General features: G+C 42.8%; 1 protein-coding gene and 1 long non-coding RNA gene across 3 annotated transcripts in view; one reads left to right on the top strand and one right to left on the bottom strand.

The window, feature by feature from the left end:
* SPON1 (spondin 1) overlaps positions 1-14,950 on the top strand; it is a 242,933-nt gene that overhangs the window by 188,578 nt on the left and 39,405 nt on the right. The gene's annotated exons all lie outside the window — the stretch shown is intronic.
* On the bottom strand, positions 3,195-13,932 carry LOC116666436. The gene is made up of 3 exons (XR_004323283.1): positions 13,851-13,932; positions 12,664-12,666; positions 3,195-3,204 (listed from the first exon to the last, which is right to left on the bottom strand). It is a non-coding gene; the product is annotated as an uncharacterized LOC116666436 (long non-coding RNA).

Below are 14,950 nucleotides of genomic sequence, written 5' to 3'. Positions count from 1 at the left end.
CATGTGGGAGATAGAAATAAATAAATAGTGTATAGCCTTGACCTGAAGGTCACAACTGTCTGCAAATATTCAGCCCCCTTAGATACTTTCAGGAGATATACAGGTGCCAGCTTTCAGTAGACCTTTTGGGGCGCATAGAATAACTTTGTTCCTCCGATGTCTTTACAGTACTCTGCTCTGTGCAAACATTCCGTTCATAATCACACTACCTCCCGTCCAGGTGTTCAGTCCAGACACTAGGTCATCACTCCAAACCACTCCTCTCTGTCACCTCAACAACAGCTGACCACCTGGGGACAGTAGCTCTAAATCCTGGACTATTTCTTGACTCCATGTCTTCCTCTCCCTCCCCTGCCTCTTTCCTGGTCGAGGCCTCATCACCTCGTGCCTTGATTATTGCAGCAGCCTCCTAGCTTCTTCCTTCCCCCATCCTCATTTCCCATCTTTTCTCCACCTTCCCTCCCCTCCCTCCTCATAGTTTCTGTTCTATACTCCTGCTCAAAAGAGCTTTCTAAACACAAATCTGACTGTGTCCCTCTCCTGCTTAATTCACTGTTGCTTCCCCTTTATTCTCAGCAGTGACTCTTCACCTATTTCTTCTGCTAGTGTGCTTGCCCGCATGCGTGCAGGATTTTAAGGTTCATTTGCTCAGCTGGGTTCTGCATGGTTCCCAGCGTGCCCGTGGTAAACTCTTTGCCTGCTGCACTGCCGACCTCCTCACTCAGGAGTGTGTGAACCCTCAGTGGTGAACTAACTGTCCGACTCAGAGCATAAAGCCTAAGCTCCATGGCCTTGCCTTCAGGGCTCACCCTGGCCTGGTTTACCCACATCTTCAGCCTCATTCCCGCCCAGGCTCCCATATGTGCCCTGTGCACCAGCCTCCAAGCTGCTTACAGCCCCGCCGACGAGATCGTGCCCCTGTGCCTTTGTACATGCTCTTCTCTTTTCCATGAATGCTTTCCCCCACCCTTCATCCACCTAGTTAGCAAGTACCCTCCTTCAAGACATTGCTCAAGAACCAGCACTTCTAGGAAGTCTTCGATGCTCCATCCACATCCCTAGTCTTTACCTCATATGTTCCTCCCCTAAGCTTAGTTACAGCTCCATGCTTATCTCTAGTCAGTAGAGCACTCCAGTTTATAGCTTGTCTTGTGCACTAGAGTATAAGTTCCTGGAGACCTGGGACTTTCAATTATTAATTTATAAGATCTCAATGCCTTGCATAGTGTTTTGCATCTTAGGAATTTGCTAATACTTAATATTGGGGGAAAGAAGGGAAGGAGAAAGAAAAAGTGGCAAATTGGAGCTACAATCATTTCCTTTCCATCAAAGCCATGAAAAGAAAACATTTTTTAACATCCATTTAAGTAACTTCTATGTGGTTTTATTGTTGACTTCATGCTTTTGAAAAGTATATAAAGGATCTTTTGGCTGATATTTTCATTCTCACTTATAGTGATTTGTTTTAAAGTTATATAAAGGATTCATGGGACCCTGCAGTGCTCCCAGATTCTAAGAGAGGGTCTGTTACAGGATGGAGGCTGAGCCTCAATTTCCTCATCTATAAAATGGGGATAATAAAACTACCAACTCCACAGCATTAATTTTTTGAAATTAATGAAATTTTTTGAAATTTAATGAGGAAATGAGGAAATACATATACAGAAATACAAGCATATAGAGAAAATACAATGGAGTAAATACATATAAGTGTTCAAGAAATGATTATTATCATAAGGACAAAATCTAATAGATCCAATCTTAAGTTATGGCTTTATTAGTAGGTGACTCTCAAGTAGTGGATTCTAATGAAGAAGAAACAAAAAATTCACCAAGAACTTAGATAATGAGGTAATAGAGAAACCATTTTTTTCCTAATATGTTTAGCTCATTTTCTCGTAATTAAGCTACAAGAATATTCCTTCACTTACAAAATGGATAAATTCTTCACCAGATTGACTTGTTTGAAAAGAGATCCTAGTTTAAATGGAATGAATTTCCCTTTAATATGATTTTCTAGCAAGAATAGATCCTAATATGGATTAATCCTAAATTGAGAACTCTAATTGAACCCTGCAGGAATCAAGCATGAGTCAGAGATACCCTCCTTTACAAATGTCAGTAGGTGAAGAGATACCTGTCAGCGTGTCGGGTGGGGGTGGGGGGCTCTCATCACATCATACGACAAGAATGATCATGAATGACATTGAATGCTTGCTGTGTGTCAGGCAGCCCGCGTCAGGCTTCCCCACCTCACTGAAGCTTCATGCTGGCACCAGATGCTGACTTTCCATTCACAGGGAGAGAATTCTCCTTCTGCTCTCCGGAGCATCCTTTTCTCAGGATCTGAGGACCTGCACAGCAGCCTCTGTCATCAGCATGGATCCCAGCAGAGGCAGGGACGAACTCTCCAAGTCTCCGTCGTCCAGACTAGAGTAAGACTGGGAAAGAAAGCTCTTTGCCTGCTGTCCTTTCTGCAGAAAGCCCTTCTCTCCCTCCCCTCCAAGTCATCCTCTGGATTTTCTTCTTAGCACATATTCCTCTCTGAAATTATCTTGTACCTTGGTTTATTTTTTTAGTGTCATGCAGCTTCCATGAACACAAGGACCTTCCTGTCCTGTTCGTGGCACCCCTCCCATGCCTGGGACAGTGTGTGGGCAGAGCGGTGCTCACTGAGTCTGTGCTGAATGGAAATAAGGAAGGAGGGCAGGGAAGGGAGGGGGCTGACACCCCCTAATGGCACAGATTCTCACGCCCCCAGAGTCGGGTGCTTGCTTGCCCAGACTGGGTCTCACTCCACCAATGTCTGTCTCCAGGACTCTCTTTGCCAAGTTTATTCAGCCACCACGTACCTCCCCCACCCCTCGACCCTCCGCTAATCTAGCCATCCTTTTGAGCTAAACTCATGGGTTAGCTTTCAGTTTCTTTCCCTTTCAATCAGGCCAGATCCTGTTCTTCCTGCTTAACCCTTAGGGAAACATCCATCTTTTACCACGACTTCTGCGGGGGGCCTATATCATCAATTCTTTGACTCATTCAACTCTCAGAGGGTAATCTTTTCTTTAATGCAAGTTGCAAGGCCATCTTACTGTGATCTCCTTTATATCCCTGATTACACTGGGCACAGTCAAGCAGAAGTGCTGGCCCTGCTCTTTACCAGTTCATCTGGATACCGTGGTGCTGTGAATCTCGGCTGCGCTTCCGCTAATCGTGTCTGTCTATGATCAGCCTCCATCTACCCTTCACCACGCCAAAGAGATAAACGCTAGACTACAGGAAACAAACTCAAGGCAGTCCTTGAGGCCCAGAAACTCTCCCCATACACTCTGCCAGGACCCGAGAACTCGTGATTAGGAGACTGATCTCTCCTCTATCTCCTCCTTAGAATGTATTCCAAAAATCAAAGGCCCATGGTTATATTTCTTTGTGAAGAAGAAGACAAAAAATGTTTTTGTTTGGCACCGCGGCAAGAGAAACAAAACCATGTTTCTCTTTTATGGAACTTCTGAAAGTACTTCATTGAGAGCTTGACATTGAATATCACCCAGTCACCTCTCCAGCAAGACATCTGCTTTTGTTCCACGGCCCCCCTCCCAGACTTAGCTGCTGGCACTTACTAGGCCTTGTCATTAGGTGGGCTGCTTTTAGTACTCAAGGCAGGGTTTGGCAAGAAGTGGCACCTGCTTTATTGAAAGATAGCATCGTATTTTAGCCTCTGAAAGAGAAATGACCCATGTGTATGCCCTTAAGAAGTGATTCTCATACATCAAGATGACCATCCCCAAAAGCATTGTACCAGACACCCAATCACACACAGTCGCCCAGATTGGAGGTGGCAGATAGAGAATTTGAGCTTTTAAAGAAAACGAATCTGTAAACTCCTAAGTGATTGCCTGCCCCTGGCCACCGTATACCCAGGTAATCTGAATGGTGCCCAATGGCTGGAAGAAGAGATTCACACCTCAGAGAGGGTCAGGGAAGGAGATGATTCCAGATGCCTTGTTGCCCAGATTCTATGAGTGGATATGGAATCCACTACTCAGCCCAGAGATTTTTATTTACCGAATTAAAAGAAAAGATTGAGCACACAGTGTCTGTCAACACATTGGGGACATGTCTGGCATCCGGGGAAACATTAACATAGGGGACTGTTCCTCTCCACTTTTCCAAAATTGGAAAAATCATTCCAGCAGTGGGAGCAGGGCAGCCCAAAATCTATAATGCTTAACAGCTCAGGTACAAAGAAAATGGAATCAAAAATCCAGGGTGTTTTGCTGTTACTACCAAGGTCTCATCTTCGGTATAACTGGAGTCTTTAAAATTTCACAGAGCTAGACCCTGCAAATCTGATTGAGTCATTCCCTGTCTGAATTTCTTGTGGGGCCCCTATGGCCTACAACTGGGGTTTTCAAATTGCTCTGTGGAGCCTCGGCCTAAGGCTTGGGGGTCTGAGAAGCAGGGGTGTGGTTCTCGGCCCCACGCCCTCTGCCCCGTCAGAGGTCTCGTCATCTGTTCTGCAAGTTTGGCTTCCAAGTAGGACTTTCAACAAAGAGTTTTGTGACTTAGAAGCAAAGTTTGAAAGCTCTGGCCTGGAGGATACAATCTAGACAAGTCCTCCCTGTTCTTGATCCTGTCTATCTCGTGGACGCCCCCCAGGATACCCCCTTTGGTCCATCAAGCCTAATGGCTTTCCTTTCTCTTCCTTTGTCAAGGTGCCCTTCTGTTCCCTCTGCCTAGAATGTTCCTTCCCTCTTCTATGTCAGGTAGATCTGTACTCTTGTCTTAAAATTTGGAGCAAATTTTGCCTTTGGAGTGCTACTCTCCCTGCATTAGCAGCAATTGGCCCTGTTCCCACAGTCATTTGTATACGTGTTGATGCACATGGAGTTGTTACGTGTGTCTGAATCTTGGACCCATCTGCACACTCATGGAAGATAGAGTTCATGTCTTCTTTCTTTCTTCCTCTGTCTTCCTCCAGGACCTGGCATGCAGTGGGCACTCAATAAATATTTGATGAATGGCTGTTTAGCTCTCTGTCACCCATGACTTTCAGACTCCTCCATGGAGCTTTGAGGGGTTCCTGGGGCACCCTGAAAGGAAAGGTCTCCAAGGAGTCTGGCAGGGAGGGATGTGTCTCTGGGCCCCACACCCCTTGGTCCAATCAAAGAGGTTCCACAAAATCTAAGCGTTTAAGTGTTTTGTGTTTCCGTTTTTTTTTTTTTTTTTTTTTTTTTTTTTTTGAACTGCTTTGACTGAGCCTCTCTTCAGTTCCCCGTAGTCCTCACCACTTGGTATTTTTTTTTTTTTTTCTGTTCATCTTTACCTGCCTCATCCCTGATATCATTTGAGTTTGCAACTCAAAACTCACCCCCAAAGCCCGCCCTGTAAGAGCTGTTTTCATTTCTATGAACTCCTTTCCAGGTCCAGAGCACACACATCCTTGTTTTTATATAGTCGCAGTCATGTTGCCCACACCATTTTCTATTTCCTTTCTTTGCTTAACACTAATCATAAATATTTTTCCATCATGCGAGACACATCTTTCATGGTTACCCTTTTAAATGAAAAATTTTTAAGTTGTTGATTCTGATTTACTCAGGTAAATTACCACTAAAACAACTTTTTATTTTATACTCTTAGAAATAGTGCTGCATTGAATATCCTCATACCGATGACTTTTTTTTCTAGAAATAAACATGCTCTTATTGATTTTAACAACTTCCTTATAAGTTATTGATTTGAGGCAAATATTTTCTCAATATGTTCTTTTCCTTTCATTTCTTGTATTTTTATGATTAAAATATGTTAAGCATCATCCAGTTGAAGCTTCTGATCTCTTCCACTGTTATTTCTCCTATTGCTTTAAGCCCCTGGAAGGTCTTCATAGTTCTTTTTCCATCATTCCCAAGAGTTCATGCAATCTTGGGTCTTCTTTCTTTGGTTGTTATTTAAATATGTATGTTTGACTCTTTTATTCATTTGAGCATAGTTGGTGTGTGTTTAGCTATAAATGATATTTAAATTGATATAATCATTTACTAAATAATCTCCACTTTGCTTCATCATATATCAAATTGTCACAGATATATAGTTTTTCTCAGTGCTTCTCATTCTCCTCTACTGTTATGTGTGTCTGGTTTTGCATCAGTACTGTACTGTTTTAATTATTCTTGCTTTGTAATGTGTATAGCATTTATAGTGCTAGTCTTCACTGATCAGAGGTTTTCTTTTTCTATATATCCTTTCATGTTCTTGACATTTTGTTTGCCTAATAAATGTCACAGTCGTTTTGCCAAATTCTAAGAAAAGGGGCAATTTTGATTTAAAATGCATCAACTCTTTCTACTTAACTCCTTAAGTCATTGCGTGCATTCTAAGCATCTTATATTATTATATGTACATGATTTCTAGCTGTTTATTGCTTGTGTATAACAATATAGTGTAGATGATGCATAGTAATATACGGCATATAGTAGTGCTACTGATTTTTTTCTTTTAGTTTGAATATCCAATCTGCCCCTTTTCTAAACTTGTTGGTTTAGTTCCAAGTGTACAGCAAAGTCTTTATAAACATTTTTCTCTTCTTTTCCAAAAGTTACTGTTCTTTATATATTTTGCAATTTGTCTAAGGCAATATTAGTTAAGAAGGCAGAGATATTCTTGACTTGGGCCTATTTGGAAAAAAAAAAAAAGCTTTTAGTTTTATTCTATTATTTGTTCATGATTTAAAATAGGTATGTTTATCAAGTTAAGGGTAGTAATTATTTTGCTCAAAATAAAGGTTTTAATCAGTTCCTCTTTTGATATATATTGAAATGGGTTGTATTCTCTAGTATTAATAGATTTTCTTTTATTGATTTTTTTTCTGCATTCCTGGAGTAACCTTCATTAAGATCACATTAGTCACATAGAATGCATTAGATGGAGTCCAGCTTTGTCTGTGTTTTGGTACAGTTAGCATAGCTGGTGGATTTTCTGTCGCTTGGGAATTTGACGGAATTCATGAAGTGTGTGTGCCTTGCTTTTTGGTGGTATTCTGAAAATTTTTTGAAATTTCTTTCTCTGTTACTGACTTAATAGGATTTCCTACCTCATCGTTTCATTTGATGTATTTTATACTTTTATTATAAAATATTACTTTGTTAAAGCTTTTAGTCAATTAGCATGGTATTAGCATAGTTACAGTGTTCCCATATAAGTAGTTGAATTACTTTTTGTATTTCATGTATGAAATCAGACCTGAATTCTCATCAGCTTCCATCACTAATTTAGCTCTGTAACCGACCCAGTAACTTGACTTCCGACATCATCATTTTCCCTGTAAACAGGGGTCACATTGCTCACCTCCCAGGGTTTCTGTGAGGATCGCAGATAATGTATATAAAGTTCCTAGCACAGTCCCTGTCCTCAAGAAATAGAAGATATTAGTGTTCTCTTTTCTAATACTGTTTGTTTTTCTCCTTTCTTTTTTGTTCTTTCTTGTATTTGCACAGCTGTATAATTTTCATAGTCCCTCCAGAATTTTTAGAAGCAGCGTATAAGCAATGAGGAACCACTGAAGAAAGCACACGAGCCCTGGTAGTCATGTGTCTGAGCCTGTGTGGGTTTGAGGGCAGGTCATAGAAGAAGGGCCAGTGCCATGAGAAATGACATAGGTGATGAGGGCCAGCTAGGCCCTTGTGCCAGGTGGGTGCGGAGGTGCGGGCCTTACATTCAGAGTCAGGGAGCCCAGGCTCCAGAGATGGGAGAGGCCCTTTCAAGGGCTCCTGGGAGTGGGAAACTGACAACAGCCCCCCGTTGTCCTGCTGCAGCCTCTCCCCCTTCAGGGCCTGGAAAAAGACGCTGACAAACACCGTGACCCAGACTAAACCCAGCTTTTGAATGGGACCACAAAACAGGCTTTGTTCATCCTTTTGAAATGGGGCCCAATTATATTTGATTAATAAATGAAACTCTGTGTCCAAATAAGAGAGGCACTATAGAAAAATGGTCAGAAACCACTTTATGCAGAACAGGCTGATGAAGTTTTCAGAGCACATTCATTTGCCTGGAGCTGGTCTAAGAGAAATTTTCAGCCTCCAAATCCTTCTCTTGTTTTCCTATCTTTTTTTCTTAAATATGTTTAACACTTCTGCTTAAGATTTATTTTGGCCCTTTAGTGATGGATTTCTGTGTTTATTCTGTCATTTAGGAAAAAAATACTCTATTGAAAAACATTCCTAATCTGTTTATAAACGTCAATAGAAAAATAAGCCAAAAGGTTGACAACAGTAATTAATCAAAAGGAATTGACTGAGCATGTCCTATGTACAAAGCACTGTGGTACATGCTACAAGGGAAAAATTAAGGAATGATCCCTACCCTCAAAAGTCTTTCCATCCAGTTGAGGAAATAGCCAAATAATTGGCTGTAATGCAAGGAAAGTGGAAGTAAATCCTATCATCAGGTCATAAGCCACACCTTGGAGGAGCACAGATCCATTGGATGGATCTTCAGGGACTTAATGAGCAAGTTGTATTTAGGTTGCATCTCAGAACATAAACAGGAAGCTTGGCTTCCTAGAAGCATGTGTTCCTTCAGATTCTTTTAGGTGAACAAGCCAGTGCACCCATTCACTGTGCCCCCAATGTCAGCAAACACCAGCAGCTCTTCCACTAACCCCGTGTGTACACGCAAACACGTTTGCAGTTCACCTATTGGCTTTCCTGTCCCTCACTGCATTTTTCCAGTCCCAGGTCCTCATTCCCGGATGGCCTCTGGCCCTCCTCAATTTAATGAATTCTAAAATTTGGCTTCTTTAAGCTAATCTTTTCTCCACTTTGGTTCTGCTCTCTTCCTTGAGTTTTAGCCTTTTCCTCCATGTCATCTTGGGGAAAGAACCCTCAGCTCTAATCCTCTGCCCATTGAGCCCCCATCTCTAGCAGACAAGATGGGTTTTGAGGAAGCTGTTGGAAGCACTCCCTTCATTATCCATCTGGCAGTCCTGGAGGTAGTCCAGGACCCCCTCTATTCTCTGGCCCCCGGCAAGGTGAAGAGAGGGGAAGGGCAGGCAGGTGAGGTGATGTGCCATGGAATTCCATCTTCTCTGCCCAATCAGGACACCAGGCTGGAATAACTGAGGGTTGTGTATTCAGTTCCAGGAGAACCTCAGAAGGCTACCCCAGGATAAATCAATCATGGCAGTTGAAGCCTTGCATCATTCCCAACTCATAAATTTATTAAAGAAGTCAGAGTATAGTTTCAAGCCCAGCCAAAGCTTCTGGCTCCCATAACAAACTCCTCCTCAGAGTCAGGATGTGGGGGGATATGTTTCTTAGAATGCTATCAGCTATAAGGGACAGAAAACTTACCTGAGGGTGGCTTGAACAAGATGGACTTTTAGTATCTCACTAAATGAGAAGTTTGAGGATAGGTGGTAGGACGGGTTCAGTCATGTCATCAGAGACAAGGACACTTACATCCTTCACTCTGCCAATTTTTCTTCCTTTTATTGTGGTATAGTTGACTTACAATGTTATATAAGTTTCAGGTGTACACATCGTGATTCATAGTTTTTAAAGGTTATACTCCATTTATGGTTATTATAAAATATTGGCCCTATTCTCTGTGCTGAACAATATATCCTTGTAGCTTATTTTATACATAATGGTTTTTACCTCTTAATCCCCTACCCATATCTTGCCCCTCCCTACTTTGCTCTCCCCATTGGTCACCACTAGCTTGGTCTCTATATCTGTGAGTCTTTTTCTTTTTGTTATATTCACTAGTTTGTTGTATTTTTTAGATTCCATGTGTAAGTGATAACGTACAGCATTTCTTTCTCTGACTTATTTCACTAAGCATAGTACCCTCCAAGTCCGTCCATGGTGTTACATTCTTTGTTATGGCTGAGTAGTATTCCATTTTATATATATATATATAATACACACACACACACACACACACACACACACACACACACACCACATCTTCTTTATCCATTCATCTGTTGATGGACACTCAGGTTGCTTCCGAGTGTCCTTGGCAATTATAAATAATTGGCAATTATAAATAATTCCACTCTGCCATTTTTAACATGTCACTAGTGGCTCCCTTCACGGCCGCAAGATCAGTACAGCAGTTCCACACACTGTCCTCCTCATGTGACAACTGGAGTGATTTCTTCTGCTCAGAGTGCTGCTGATCAGGTTATCCATGATCTTCAGCCAACAAATGGGCTGGCCTAAAAGGTCCAAGATGGTATCATTCACATGTCCGGAACCTCTGAGAGGTATGCAGAAGGCTGGGACTGTCGGCTGGGACTGTCAGCTGAGTGCCTGCATGTGGCCTTTTCAGCATGGTGGTCTCAGGGAGTCAGACTTCTCACATGATGGTTCAGGGTTCTTGAATGTTCCAAAAGACAGAAAGTAGAAGCTGCCAGTTTCTTAAGGCCTTGACCTAGAAATTGGCCAAAGTAGTCACAAATCTTCCTACATTCAAGTGGAGGGGAGTAGACCCCACGTCTCATTTAATCAGAGGAGTATAGAATTGATGGTCATCTTGGATCCACACATAGGTTAAAAACTAAGCTGCTGTAAGAAAGAGACCAAAGATAGGGTGATTTAAATCAGGTGGAAGTTTATTTTCCTCACACAGTAGAGACCAGGGGTCGGCAACATGGCTGGTGGTCTGTTTCTGCCAGGCTCCATACTGGACTCCCACATCTGGGTCCAAGACAGGTGTTCTAGTTGCTACTCCTTCTAAAGCAGTAGGAGAGGAAGAGAGAAATGAAAGTAGAAGGCAAACAGCTTCCTTAAAAAGATGATCCAAAAGTTATACCAACCCCCTGTTTGCATCTCATTGGCTAAATATTAGCATGTGGCCACACTTGACTGTAAGCTCTTACTAACGGACGATGGAGAGAGTGAGTATTGGGAGACAGTTAGTTCTTGGTGTCTCTTGATGGTCCAAAAAAGAAATAGATGGTGGTGGATGAGATTCAGTTCTAAATAATGAAGTTGATATCTGAAGGTGGTTTATGAACCTGTCCTGTAAGTGCAGAGGGTCTTCACTGGGTAATGAAGGCTGAGTAGGGAAAAACAGGGTATGCTGAACACACCTATCAGTATCTGGCCACTCAGCCAAGCAGAAGCAAATGATGTGCAGATACACCCCCATTAGGAGCGGTTGCTTACTTGAACCTCTCATTGAATAGGAATGGTAATTACCAGTTGGGCTCGCTTGGTGGTGAACCCTGCTCCTTAGAAATAGCTAATGTATCTTACTCAACTTCACAGAGACTACCAAAGAATTTGTTGATGAGGAATGAGCTAAATAGCTCACTAAACGGTTTATCAACCATAAATTGTGAAATCGATATAACTAATGTTAAAACCATCCCTGCAAGGCAGGCCTAGCAGCAGCCACATCCAGCCAAGCAGCCCCACCCCACAAGAGCATGGGGAGCCCTTCCTCGGAGCAGGCGGCACGTGTCGTGGGTGTTCACCGGGTTTTCTTCCGCCGTCTTCTTGGTTCTGAGAAACTCACAGATCCTCTTTTGCATCCTGATCCTGGGAGGTCGGATGCTTCTCTTGTTTGTATCGGCCCTGATGCTTCTATGGGGAGAGCTCTCAGTTTCTGTCCACAAGTGCTCAAGGCTCAGTCATTTCTGCTGGCACCAGCATTCACTTCATAAGCCTAAAAGCAGCCTCGTTCCTATCTGCTTATATATTGGGGTTCTGAATATACTTTTATTTAACAAAATGTGCTCCACTGACTGTTTAAAAAGAGATTGATGGCTTCTGGCCTGGGAGGCTCCTTGGGCTCAGGGCACAGCCGGCTCACGCCCTTAGATGTTTTCACAACTATTTTCAAGAAATAAATGGCCTTTCCACGGGCTCTTGAGGGATAATTTTAATAATATACTTGGGGATTTGAGATGGAATAAGGGTATTATGACTCTAGAATTCACTTATTTGGAGTTGAATCTCTTTAGCTTCTGTATTAAAAAAAGAAGGAAGGAAAAACACTAGTAAAGAGGCAGAATAGAGTGACAGAAAAAAAAACATGGATTCTTCACTCAAAAATACTAGGGTTTACTTCTCGTGTCTGCCACTTCATTAGCTCTGTGAGCCTGGGCAAGATAGTGAGAGCTCCAGGTCTCCACATTCTCATGTAGAACATGAGAATATAGTAATAGTTCCTGCAACACAGCGGTGTGATGAGGGTTAGGTTAGCTAGTTTACTAAGTGCAATGCCTGACACTATTAATAACTATCATTCATTGAGCCCCTGCTGTGTGACAGGTTCTCTCTAGGTCAGTGGTTGGCCTTTGGGAACTTGTTAGAAATGCAGGCTCTCCCCAGACCCACCGAGTCAGAAATCCAGTGGGTAAGGGGCCAACAGTCTGTTTTAACAAGCCCTTCTCGTGATTCTGATACACACTACAGTGTGCAAACCACTGGCCTCAGTGTTCAACAAATGGGAAATATGATTTTCACTGCCACATTGCATTACAGCTAATACTTGGTGCTGAAACAGACGCAGTCACACCCACTTTTGTTTTGTTTGATGATCGCCCCAGAGTCTTACTGACTGAGTCACATCTGGGACATTCGTGGCTCTCAGAACCATCCCTTACAAGGAGATGGAAGGTGGGAGACTTGGAAAAGCCAGATATTTTACATCCTCCTCCCTCCCAGGTCCTCTCTCCCTCCCCCAGGGGGTCTGCATCCTGTATGTATCAAGGGGTTTGTGAAGGACCTGGTGAGAACTCAGCTGCTCCAGCAAGAACGAATACTTCCTCCTCACTGCAGCCCCAGCACTGAGGCCCACCGCTCCCTGACTTGTCATTATGAGTTCCGTTTGTCCTCCTGATAAAATACGAGCTCCTCGAGGGCAGGAGCCATGTCTTAATTATCTCTGTGTTCCCAGCACCTGGTACACACAGTAGACGCCTAATAAATGGGTGGTGAATGAGCCAAGTGTCAGCCCCAGATCACAGGGGCATTTGTTCTGGGACCATTCAGGTGGTAGGTGTGCCCTTACAGCCCATATATTTGGTGACAAGTAGGCAACGGGATTGCCTAGGGATCTGAGAAATGTTCCCTGAGCCATGCCTCCTCCATCCGTTGGCTTGGTTCAGTGCCACAAGGAAGGCTGTGTGATGGTCTCAGGGCAGATCGGAACCACATTAGGAACAGCCTAGAAAAGCAAGCTGCAAATATCTATTTCTTTTCTCTATTATAATTTGTTTTTCTAGTTGCAGGTGAGGTTGAAGTAGGCTCTGTTGACAATTTGGATAGAATAACTTTTCTGTTTTATGAATTCTCAATAGTGGAGGACAAAATTCTGCTTTGCGCTGTGGAAAATGAACAAGGCACTTGGTGGGATGGCTGGGAACTGAGCCCCATCTCAGTGGAGGAAGAATTTGCCCCTCCTCGAGGGCTTCCCCTGAAGTATTCCTACCTCCTAGATCTTTTCATGCTGGGTGGGTGCAGAAAGCCATCCTGCTCCTGTCTGTCCCCGACCCACTGCCACCTATGCGGGGTGCCATGCTTCTAGCTCACTCAGAAGAACTCGAATAAATATAGATCTCTTCTTCCACACATTAATTTATGGAACCTTCCTATTTCTTGCTCACTGCAATGTTCCTACCTTCTATGGTCTCATTCAATTTTATTGAAAAGCAGCAGGGAATTCATCCCTCTCTAGAAAACTAACAGGTAAATTCAGACTGTGAGGGAAAAGCTATCCTTGTTGTAATCTCTCTCCCTAAATGAAAGTGTAGACAGTAGGTAGTGGGCCCATGGTGAGGGGCCGCCATCATGTGGAGAGCAGGCAGGCCCCCTCTAAAAGCAGAAGGAAGTGACCCTGAGATCTGGTTATGAGTGAATGATGGCCAAATTCCAATCATCACAACTAGGCTGTATCCTCTAAAGTCAAATGTTTGTTATAAAACTGCCACCCATTTGGATCATATTATAGCCTGGCTGAAGGAAGAAGATGTAGATAAAAGGGAGTGGCCAGCATGGCCTTTAGAAAGAGGGTGGTCAAAGAGAAGGAGTTTGTGAAGGTCTTCTGTGCCTCAAGAGAGAGAGTCCACCATGGCCAGCTGACACGATGCTTTGATCTACAAGGCAGATCTGTCCTCAGACTAGAGGTAAATGTGTTTGACTAAGATAGCTCCATGACTCTGTCCGTTAGAACCATTCAGCTACACCCTTTGCTTCAACTCTGTGCTTCCCAGGCAATATTCTGTTAAGATTATGGCTCCTCAAAAAGACTGTCCAACATGGGGAGGTTGTGCTACCCAAGCATGCAAAGGTTTACATGAAGTCCACTTGACTTTCCTATTTCTTACTGTTGAGCATCTCTTCTACATCTTGAGATTGGGTAGTATGAGCCGGTTCCTCTGGTTGCTCCCCTCTGCACACACCTCCAAAACCAAGGTCCTGGGCCAGGAAAGGAGAGGACTAGACTCTGGACATGGTCCAGCCAACATCCTAGATGACAAAGCTCTTAAATTCCATGATGGGAAGGTTATTTTTCTTTCCCAATCTCTGTCCTCAGAGTACCAGTATTAAAGTTAAGTAACAATGATAGTCTTTTTTATTAGTATCCTTACTGAGGTGACATTGTTACGTTGTGTTAAGCACTCCTTTGAAGTGATTTTGCTTCCAAATTTCTAATTTTTGTTCATCATGTCTCTGAAAAGGATTTCGAATTGCCTTATGATAGAAAATGAAAACAAGACAAGCTATGCACCCCGACCTTAAAAATGTCTATAATGTAGCATCATAAAATATAATTAGAAATCCATTTCGACATCACATTACAGATCTATGACTTAAAGGTAATTTCTGTCACCTGAATATGATGGTGAGCTGATGGCTGAATTGGGTTCTTAAGATAAAAACAATTCATCCTGCATTAGGAGTTATTACTTTAATTGAATAATATCTGGATCATG

This window comes from Camelus ferus, chromosome 10, assembly GCF_009834535.1.
Source record: "Camelus ferus isolate YT-003-E chromosome 10, BCGSAC_Cfer_1.0, whole genome shotgun sequence".
NCBI classification, from domain to species: Eukaryota; Metazoa; Chordata; class Mammalia; order Artiodactyla; family Camelidae; genus Camelus; species Camelus ferus.
The sequence above is the reverse complement of the archived record's forward strand: the minus strand, read 5'-3'. Positions and strand labels throughout refer to the sequence as shown.